General features: G+C 50.2%; 1 long non-coding RNA gene across 1 annotated transcript in view; it reads left to right on the forward strand.

Annotated features, from left to right (window-relative positions):
• LOC135322353 (uncharacterized) overlaps positions 1-8540 on the forward strand; it is a 51230-nt gene extending 42690 nt beyond the window's left edge. The window contains exon 3 of the long non-coding RNA XR_010382883.1: positions 8494-8540. This is a non-coding gene — a long non-coding RNA (uncharacterized LOC135322353). The remainder of the gene's footprint in view (positions 1-8493) is intronic.
• Positions 8541-9105: the final 565 nt, after the last annotated feature.

Genomic DNA, 9105 nt, shown 5'->3' on the forward strand with positions numbered 1-9105 from the left:
CTTGGTTTCTTCTCCTACTAAAAAAAAAAAAAGTAAAAAAGTAAAAATGAAAAGCTCCTCCAAGCAGTCTTTGTTTCTGACTGCCTTGATTTCCTGACTTGGTGCTATACCCGCTGGAGTTTGCAGGAAGCAGGTTTCTGGTTTGGGAATCACAACTGAAGGGGAGACGACAGGTGAGCGGGTCTGGCTCTCTGCACCAGGATGGAGAAGGGAAACCAGGTGAAGCGCTGGCCTCCCCGCGGCCACTAACATTAATCACTGACTGTACGCGGGGCAGTCGGCTCTTTACTTGTTCAGCAGGACTGGCTGAGCTCTGCTGGTCGCGGGAACTCTGCCCGCTCGGCCTCGCTGCCGGGGCTTGCTCTCTCCCCTGGCCTCCGGTCACATTACTGCCTCCTGGAGCAGTGGGTGCTGTGCTCCGCAGACCTGCCACCTTGTAGATCCTGCCCCTCCTTCCTCCTGCCCTTAAGAGCTGCTTCCTCCTCTTCGGGGTGTCTTTCCTGTCTCCTTCTGCCTGGGAGATTCTCTTTTTTGGGGGTACCAACAGCCTTGATTTTCATGACTATCACATCCCAAACTAGTCTCACCTCCCTTCCCCAAACTGCTTCTCCTCTTTGGTTTCATCTCAGTGCCCCACCCCCCGCCCAGCCCAGCAGCCCCTTCACCCTTGCCTCCTCCCTCACCTCATCCCCCATAAATGGTCAGTCACCAGCTCATCCTGGTCCTGCCTCCTTAGCTTCTCTCAGACCCTCCACTCACCTCCTCCACACTGCCGCTGACCTGGTCCAGGCTGCTGTCGTCTCAGCCCCTGGCTGGCTCCGCAGCTCTGGTCTGGCCCCCACACGCTGTTCTCCGCTTAGCAACAGTGTCCTTTCAGTGCCTCTAACCCTCCGGGTGGGAAGTACCTCCCACGGCTCCTGACTTCCATTGTTGCTGTGGAGGAGTCAGCTGTCCATCTAACGAGGGGCCCCTTGCAAGTGAATCTGGCCTTTTGTCTCTGACTGCCGTTAGGTATGTGCTCTCCTTACCTTTGTTTTTCTGCAGCTTCCCTGTGCTAGACTGACTGGTGGATTCTTTTTATTTATCTTTCTTGGGACTTTTTGGGTGTCTTGAATATATGATTTGGTGTCTTTTATCCGTTCTGGAAAATTATCAGCCATCGTCTCTTAAACATCGCCTTTGCCCATTTCTCTTTCTTCTAGGGCTTCAACTAAATTCTGTCTTTTCACTCCTTTCTGTCTCTTACTCTCTCCTTTTCCCCATCTTTGTGTCTCTCTTCAATGCATTCTGGAGATCTATATCTATATATCTAAATATATCTATAACTTATCTTCTTTGACCTAATTCTTTCTTTGTCTATATTTAATCTTTCCTTAAACCCATGGAGTGAGGTTTTTGTTTTTTGTTTTTTTGAATTAAAAAAATTGAAGTATATTCAGTTTACAATGTTGTGTCAATTTTTGGTGTATAGCATAATGTTTCAGTCATATATTCCTTTTTAGATTCTTTTTCATTATAGGTTACTACAAGATATTGAATATAGTTCCCTGTGCTATACAGTAGAAATTTGTTGTTTACCTATTTTGTATATGGTAGTTAGTATCTGCAGATCTCAAGCTCCCAATTTATCCCTTCCCACCCCCTTTACCCTCTGGTAACCATAAGTTGGTTTTCTATGTCTGTGAGTCTGTTTCTGTTTTGTAAATAAGATCATTTGTGTCTTTTTTTAGATTTCACATAAAAGTGATAGCATATGGTATTTTTCTTTCTCTTTCTGGCTTACTTCACTTAGAATGATGATCTCCATGTTCATCTATGTCACAGCAAATGACCTTATTTGTTCTTTTTTTATGGCTGAGTAGTATTCCATTGTATAAATATACCACAACTTCTTTATCCAGTCATCTGTTGATGGACATTTAGGTTGTTTCCATGTCTTTGCTATTGTACATAGTGCTGCTATGAACATTGGGGTGCATGTGTCTTTTTGAATTAGAGTGCCCTCCAGATACATGCCCAGGAATGGGATTGCTGGATTATATGGCAACTCTATTTTTAGTTTTTTAAGGAATCTCCACACTCTTTTCCATAGTGGCTGCACTAAATTACATTCTCACCAACAGCGTAGGAGGGTTCCCTTTTCTGCACACCCTCTCCATCATTTATCATCTGTGGACTTTTTAATGATGGCCATTCTGACTGGTGTGAGGTGGTTCCTCATTGTAGTTTCAACCTGCATTTCTATTTTTCATCCTTTATTATTATGAAATATAGACACATGCATAAAGCACATAAATCGTAAACATACAGCTTTGCAGAAGAACATGGGACCATCACCAAAGGATCAAGAAATAAAGTCTCTTGAGTTTTTAATTTCAGTTTTTGCAGTGTTCATTTCTAGAGCTTCCACTTGGTTCTTTTGTCAATTTACTATGTCACATTATATTTTTATGTTCTCTGGCGATGTTTCAAGTTTGCCTTTTTATTTTTAAAAACATAGTAAGCATAGTAGTTTTATGTTAATTTCAATATCTGAAAACTTTGCAGGTGTTTCTGTTGGTTTTGTTTTTTTTCTCATGGTGCTTTATTTCTCTGTGTGCCGATTTTCTCTGTAAGTTGGTCATAGTATTTGAAAACTTGAGTGAGTACAGGGATAATTTAAAGCATGGGATGAAGTTACCTTCTTCCAGAATTTTGGCTGCTTCTACCACACACTTGGATGTGCTCCCTGTCTGGACCCGTCTTCACCCAAGCTTGAGGCTACCTGAAAGACATGAGTTATTCAAACCCAGCTGTAGTTCCCCAGAAGGGCTGGTCCACTTCTGGTCACCCTCTCGCTGAGGATGTAGCCCTTGGGTCCCAGCTAATTGTAGGGAGGATCTCCTGTTAGATTGTAGGTCCTGGGCTTTTGTTTCTGTCCCCCTAGTTCTTCATGACTGGCAAAGGGAAGACCTTGAGACCTGCAAGGCCCCTGTTCTCTTGTTTCTTGGGGTGTGTCCCAGACTCCCCAGCAGGACAAGGACTCCTATGAAAGCTGTTTGCTGGTCTGACCTCTTGGTGATTCTTGTCTCCCCTGATCCCTCCACTTCTCCGAGTTCCTGTTTGCTCTTCAGGTATACTTTGGAAATTTCTTATTCTCTTGTAAACTTTTAATGCTTCTGCAAATATATATCTCTACCTCTATATGAGATACTTCAATTTTTAAAGTTATCTTCAACTAGAAGCCTTGTCAGAAGGACCCAGCTCTCCCTTACCAGAACTCTGAGTTATCATTCTAAACAGGAAATCTGGCCACATCTTTCCTCCAGTTAGAAGCCTTGATGGGCTCCCACTGCCATCCAATAAAGACCCTACTCTTGCCTGTGTCTCCCAAGGTCCTAGCAGATCTGGCCCCAGCTACCCTCCTCTGTAAGCTCGCCTCTCACCCCTCCTCCCTTGCGCCCTCTGCCTCAGTCACACTGAGTTGTTCTGGTCCCTGAAAGCCACTCATCTCTGGATATAGGCAAGTATGTTTGGTTTTCCTTTAGGCTGTGGCCTGACGAAGTCCTGTTAGCCCTCTAAGTCTCAGGCTAAAAACCGCCTCTTCCAGGCAGCCTTCCCTGACTGCACCACCCTACCTTCTTGCTAGGTCACGTGCCTCTTCCGGGCTCCCACAGCACCACACCCCCATCATAGCACCAACCAGCCTGGACTGTAATTACCTGCTTGTCTGTCTGTCACTCCACTAGACCACTAGACTCTGAGCTTAATTAACATTTTTGAATGAATGAGTGTATGTATGTATGGATGAATGGATGGATGATGAATAGATGGATGGATGGATGGCTTCTCACTTTTGTCCTGACGTTTTCAATCATTCCAACTCTTTGGGAACCCATTCCCTACCCACCACATGAACTGGTAGTTCCTGACCAAAAGGGCCTCCTCCCTTATTCCCCTTCCATGTTACCTGCGCAATCCTTTGCACAGAGTGACTCCAGGCTCCTCACATACCTTCCCCTTGAGGCTCATGCCCTCTCCCTGGCCCCTAAGTCAAGAACTGGGGCTGTAGATCCCAGGAACAGGAGAATAGACTAGAAGGGGAAGTTTTAATTCGAACTATGGGAAGCCCTATTTCCTGTAAAGTTCACTACTGGGCACACAAATTCCAAAACCTGCTGCCGGGAGAGAGCCAGGCAGGGAGGGAGGTGCCCAGGGCAGCGATGTTGCCCGAGGACTCTGGGTCTCCGGCTTGGGCAGGATCCCTGACTGTGGGATTTCCCTGCAGGGGAGAGGGTATTATTCATCTCGGAGACTGATGGGGGCCGGGATGACGGGGTACTCTCACTAGATTCTATTTACTGTCTTGCCGTATTCCCCGTTCCACCCACCATGTACCTTCTGGCCCCTCTGCCTTTGCTCGTGCTGTGTGTCTTTCCAGAATGCCCTTTCCCGTCTCCTGATTAGTCACATCTGCCTCGTCCTGCGAGGCCAGGCTCCGCTCCTTGGAGAGCTCGTGCTGGCCACCCTGGTCCACGCAGAGCTTTGCCGGCATCATCCTCCACCAGGCGAGAAGCACCAAGGTGGGGTGGGGCCTCACCGTTCACGTGGGGCACTGATTAAGCACCTCCTGTGTGCTGAGCCTGTGCTGGGGATGCAGCAACGAGTAAGACCTGCAAGGCCCCTGTTCTCTTGTTTCTTGGGGTGTGTCCCAGACTCCCCAGCAGGACAAGGACTCCTATGAAAGCTGTTTGCTGGTCTGACCTCTTGGTGATTCTTGTCTCCCCTGATCCCTGGCTGTCACTTGGAGGAGGGTGGTGGGACTGGGGGGCGGGGTGCGGCAGAGAAACATATTCTCCTACTGAGATTTGCAGGAGTGATGGTAACATTCCCAGAGACTGTAAAATGCTTTAAAATTTATAAAGTGCTGCCCCTTCATTCGCATACTGGTCTCAGTGATGGAGGGCAGGGTGTGCTGATCATTTAGAGGTGAGACCCAAGACCAGAGAGGGAGAGTGACTCCTCAGGGTCACACAGCTAGTTGGTTTCACTTGATTCAGCCTTCGCAGCCTGACAGGCCCGCTCCACAGAGGCCCTGGGTGGGCCTGCCCTCTTCCTCTCTGTCCCCTGAAGCTGCGGCGTAGGGGTGGTGTACCTGAGGACCAGAGACATAGTCTTCCCGGCACCCAGCTTGGGACCTGGCCTGCGGGGTGCCGGGGAGCCCCGGAAGAGTCTGTAGCCAGGAAGGCAGTGTCTGTGAGGGGGCGGGGTTTGGGGAAGAAGCTGGAGGGATAGAGACAAGGGAGGACATTGGAGAGGCGTTTAGATGTCGTGCAGGTGGACCTGGCCGCAGGTTGGACGTGGGGAGGCTGCAGTGCAGGGAGGACTCGCAGGTCAGAGAAGACAGCTGAGAGGATGATGGGGTTGTTTGCAGAACCAGGGACCCTAGAGGAGCAGCCTGTGCGACTAGGGTGCAACCAAGAATCTGGTTTTGATCCAGATACACATGGGGCAGCCAAGTGAAGACACCGAGCGTCCATGAGGGCAGTTGGGACTGAGGGGTGACGGATGACCTGCTGAACCCCCTCCCAGACTTCTAGCAGCATCAGCACTTGGGGCCTGTTCCTTGGGGTCCCCGAAACGTGCAGACTTCATTTACCTCCCAGCAGCTTCCCTGGAAGGAAAACAGCCAGGGAGTTGGTCGAATCTTGGAATTAATTTCATTCCAAGTGTAGCCTGGCTTTGGATCATGTGGGACTTCCATAATAAGATTACTTAATCACATGCTCATTCCGAGATGAGGGAGGCACGGCCCCCGCCTCGCAGGAGAGCTCTGAGCCCACCTTCGGTTCCTACGGCCTGCCCCGCTGGGCAGTGGAGTTTGGATGAAGTCCCGTTCCTGGCTGCCTCAGTTTCTCTGCCTATCTTGGGAATCCAGACACTCAAAGCAAGAGGGCAGCTGCAGCCGTAGACGCAGGTGACCTGATCTCCCAGCAGCAGCTGCTGCGAAGTGCCGACTTCTCCCGTGGGCATGATGCTTGGAGCAAGAGGATCTGGGAGCTCCTCCTCCTTGGCCTCTAACACATGCACGTTTTCCTCATTTACTGTCGTCTCCCCGCCAGGATGTAAGCCCCACGAGGGCGGGAGTTTGTGTCAGTGGTCCCTGAGTTCCCGGAACATGCCTGGCACGTGACAGGATCTGTGGGGGTTGGACTGGATGAATGAGTTCCCATTTGTCTCAGATCCGGGCTGGGGACCTTCTGCTCTTTGCTGTGTCTAACCTGAGGGTCCTGAACAGCTGCTGATTGTCCACCTTCCTATAAAACAGAGCTAACGGCCAGAAAGCCTTCTGGGCAGGACTGATGTGGGGATGAAAGGCGCCAGTCCATGGCCTTGACCTGGACCCAGCAAGTGCTCAGTGGTGTCTGCAGCTAGTGTTATTCGGGGTTTCCTCCCCACCTGGAATCTGGGGGCACTTCAGGCTGACCACATTGTGACCGAGCCTCAGTCCCCCTTCAACAAGAGGAGAGTGTGATGTGACCCCTGCCAGGCGCTGGGAGGATCCTGATGGCCCCCAGGTGCCCGTCAGCAAGAGCTTGGGTGCAACGGAGAAGCACGTTTTCTGCCGGTAACATTCTCACACGTTGTCAAGTGCTTTAAAATAGATGAGATGCTTCCTTTACATCCTCATACCTGGTCTCAGTTATGGAGGACAGGGTGGGATGGATGATTTCACCGATGCAAGCCCAGAGAGGGGCAGTGACTACCTAAGGTCACACAGCTAGTTGGTGGAGGAAGCCATGTTTCCTCCCACCTCCCCTATCAAGAAGGGCAGCAGGAGGGAGAGGACAAGGGGAGGGTTTGCCTGCCTGTGCAGCTGGCCCACCATCCTTGTCGAGGGGCGGGTGGTGACATGACCTGGAGCTCCGGAAGTGACTCTGGAAGGGAAGGAGACAAGAATGGAGTGGTTTGGACGTCGCCTCCTCAGAGGGTCCCACCCTGATCAATGTACTTAAAATAGGTCTTTCGTGTTGACTTTTCTGCCTTGTCACCCACAGTGCTGACTGCATTCTGTGGCCCTCTTTCCCTCCCTTCCTTGTCTTTCTTCTCTTGTTCAGGGTCTGCCTCTCCTACTGGGGAGCATCTTCTAAAAAGGCAGCGACCTGGGGAATCTTTGTCATCCTTGCGTATCTGCCCCCTTGCACAGGCCAGGCACTCAGCAGCTGCTCAGTGCATATATTTTTTTTGGATAAGGAGACACAATCGTCCATGAAGTTGTGATGACACATACCTTGTGGGGTTGTCCTGAGCTTTCAGGGGGACGGTGTCTGAAAGCACGAGGCACACGGCTCCTGGCACAGAGTAGGGGCTAAAGATGGTGGCTCGAGTCACACCCCTGGATTGGGAGCCTCTGGATGCAAGGAACTGCATCCCAAGTACCCATCGTGCTGGGCACGGCTCAGCAGTAAATATTCTGAATGCTTGAATGAGAGATTGACAAGACAGAGAAATAGGGTTAGAGTCGCCACCCTCAGCGGTGGTTTTTGTTGCCTAGGAACCCCCACCCCCACCTTCAGGGGTGAGTGACTTTGTGGGTGAAGAACAGGGAGCGAAGGATCCAGTCTCCACCACAAGCAAACAGGTTGGGAAAGGGGCTTGGGAGGGTTTTCAGCTCTGTAAGTCCCCAGTCAGAGGAGGGGCTGGTTCCCGTTTGGACAGAATTAAAATTCACAATGATTTCCCTGGTGTCCACAACTTACAAGAGGAGTTTATCGTAAGGAAATGTTAACGTCTGCATTTTGGCTCCAAAAGTCAGTTGAAGGATGGCGGTCGTTGTCATGTCTGTTGACGGGGCTTAACGGCAGGTTGTCTGGAAGCTCCGAGGGTCTTGGGGTGGCTACACAATAGTATGGGCCCCCGGAGATACCCAGATGGACCCTGAGCCCCCAAGAGCCACCCAGGGCAGGGTCTCTGCGGGTGATGGGAGTCAGAGCTGTAGATCCTAATCCATCACTCTTGCCACCCCTGTGGGCTCTGCTTTGCTGTCCTGTCGTGGACCTTTCTGGGGGCACTTTGGGACATTTACCTCAGCCCCCTCCTCCTTGTCCCAAGGAGGCTTCTTGAACTTTCCAACTTGGCCAGTGGCTGAGGAGAGGATGTAGCCCAGTAAGTGTGAGCAGTGACCCAAATCCATCTCCATCTCTTACTAGGTGACTGCTCAGCTTCTCTGAGTCTCAGTGTTCTCTTCTGCCAAATGGAGACAGTAAGGATCATTCTCTCCTAACGTGGTGAACTTCCATGAGGCAACATCTCCAAAGTGCCTGACACAGAGCCTCCCTGGGGCCCTGGGGAGACTTCTGGGCTGACAAGGCTCTGGCTCTAGAGAGAGACGCTTCCTCTCTCAAACTGGGCCACACATGGGGTTCAGTGAGCACAGGAACCCAGGAGACCCGGGGCCACTGGCCATCACCAAAGAAGGGCTGAACATTCACAAAGACAATTTCTCTCCTGCAGATGCTGGAACAGCCACCATCATACCAGCAGCAATAGTTTAAATGGAGGTAAGAGTAAAAATGACAATAATAAAGGTGGTAATAACCAGAATTTATGGGGCGCCAAGAATGTGCTTTCTGCTGTGCTGGACACCTTACAAGTATTATCCCATGTCATCCTCACAGTGGCCCTGGGAGGCAGATTTTGTCATTTTCCCTATTTTATTTTTATTTAAAAAGTTTTAATGGAAGTACTGGGGATTGAACCCAGGACCTCATGCACGCTAAGCATGTGCTCTACCACTGAGCTATACCCCTCCCCCAATCCTTATTTTAAAGATGGGAAAACTCAAACTCCGGGAAATGAAATGTCCAATGTCACCTCATTGGTACGTTATGTGGGGGAGGGGTAGGCTCGAACCCAGAAGTCCAGCTCCCAAGTCTCTTGTCCTCTCCACCTGGCTGCCTCCTTTTTGTCCATCTTCTCCCTTCTGCCTGTGCTGATGTCAGCTGTTCCCACTTCCTTTTTCCATGGACACTGAGCAGAATGGGAGGCGGGAGGGTATGTGGTAAGATTGCAGGGAACTGAACATTGATGGGGGCCTCTGAGGGGTATGACTCTGAGTTTCCCATT

Source organism: Camelus dromedarius, chromosome 10 (assembly GCF_036321535.1).
Source record: "Camelus dromedarius isolate mCamDro1 chromosome 10, mCamDro1.pat, whole genome shotgun sequence".
Lineage (NCBI taxonomy): Eukaryota > Metazoa > Chordata > Mammalia > Artiodactyla > Camelidae > Camelus > Camelus dromedarius.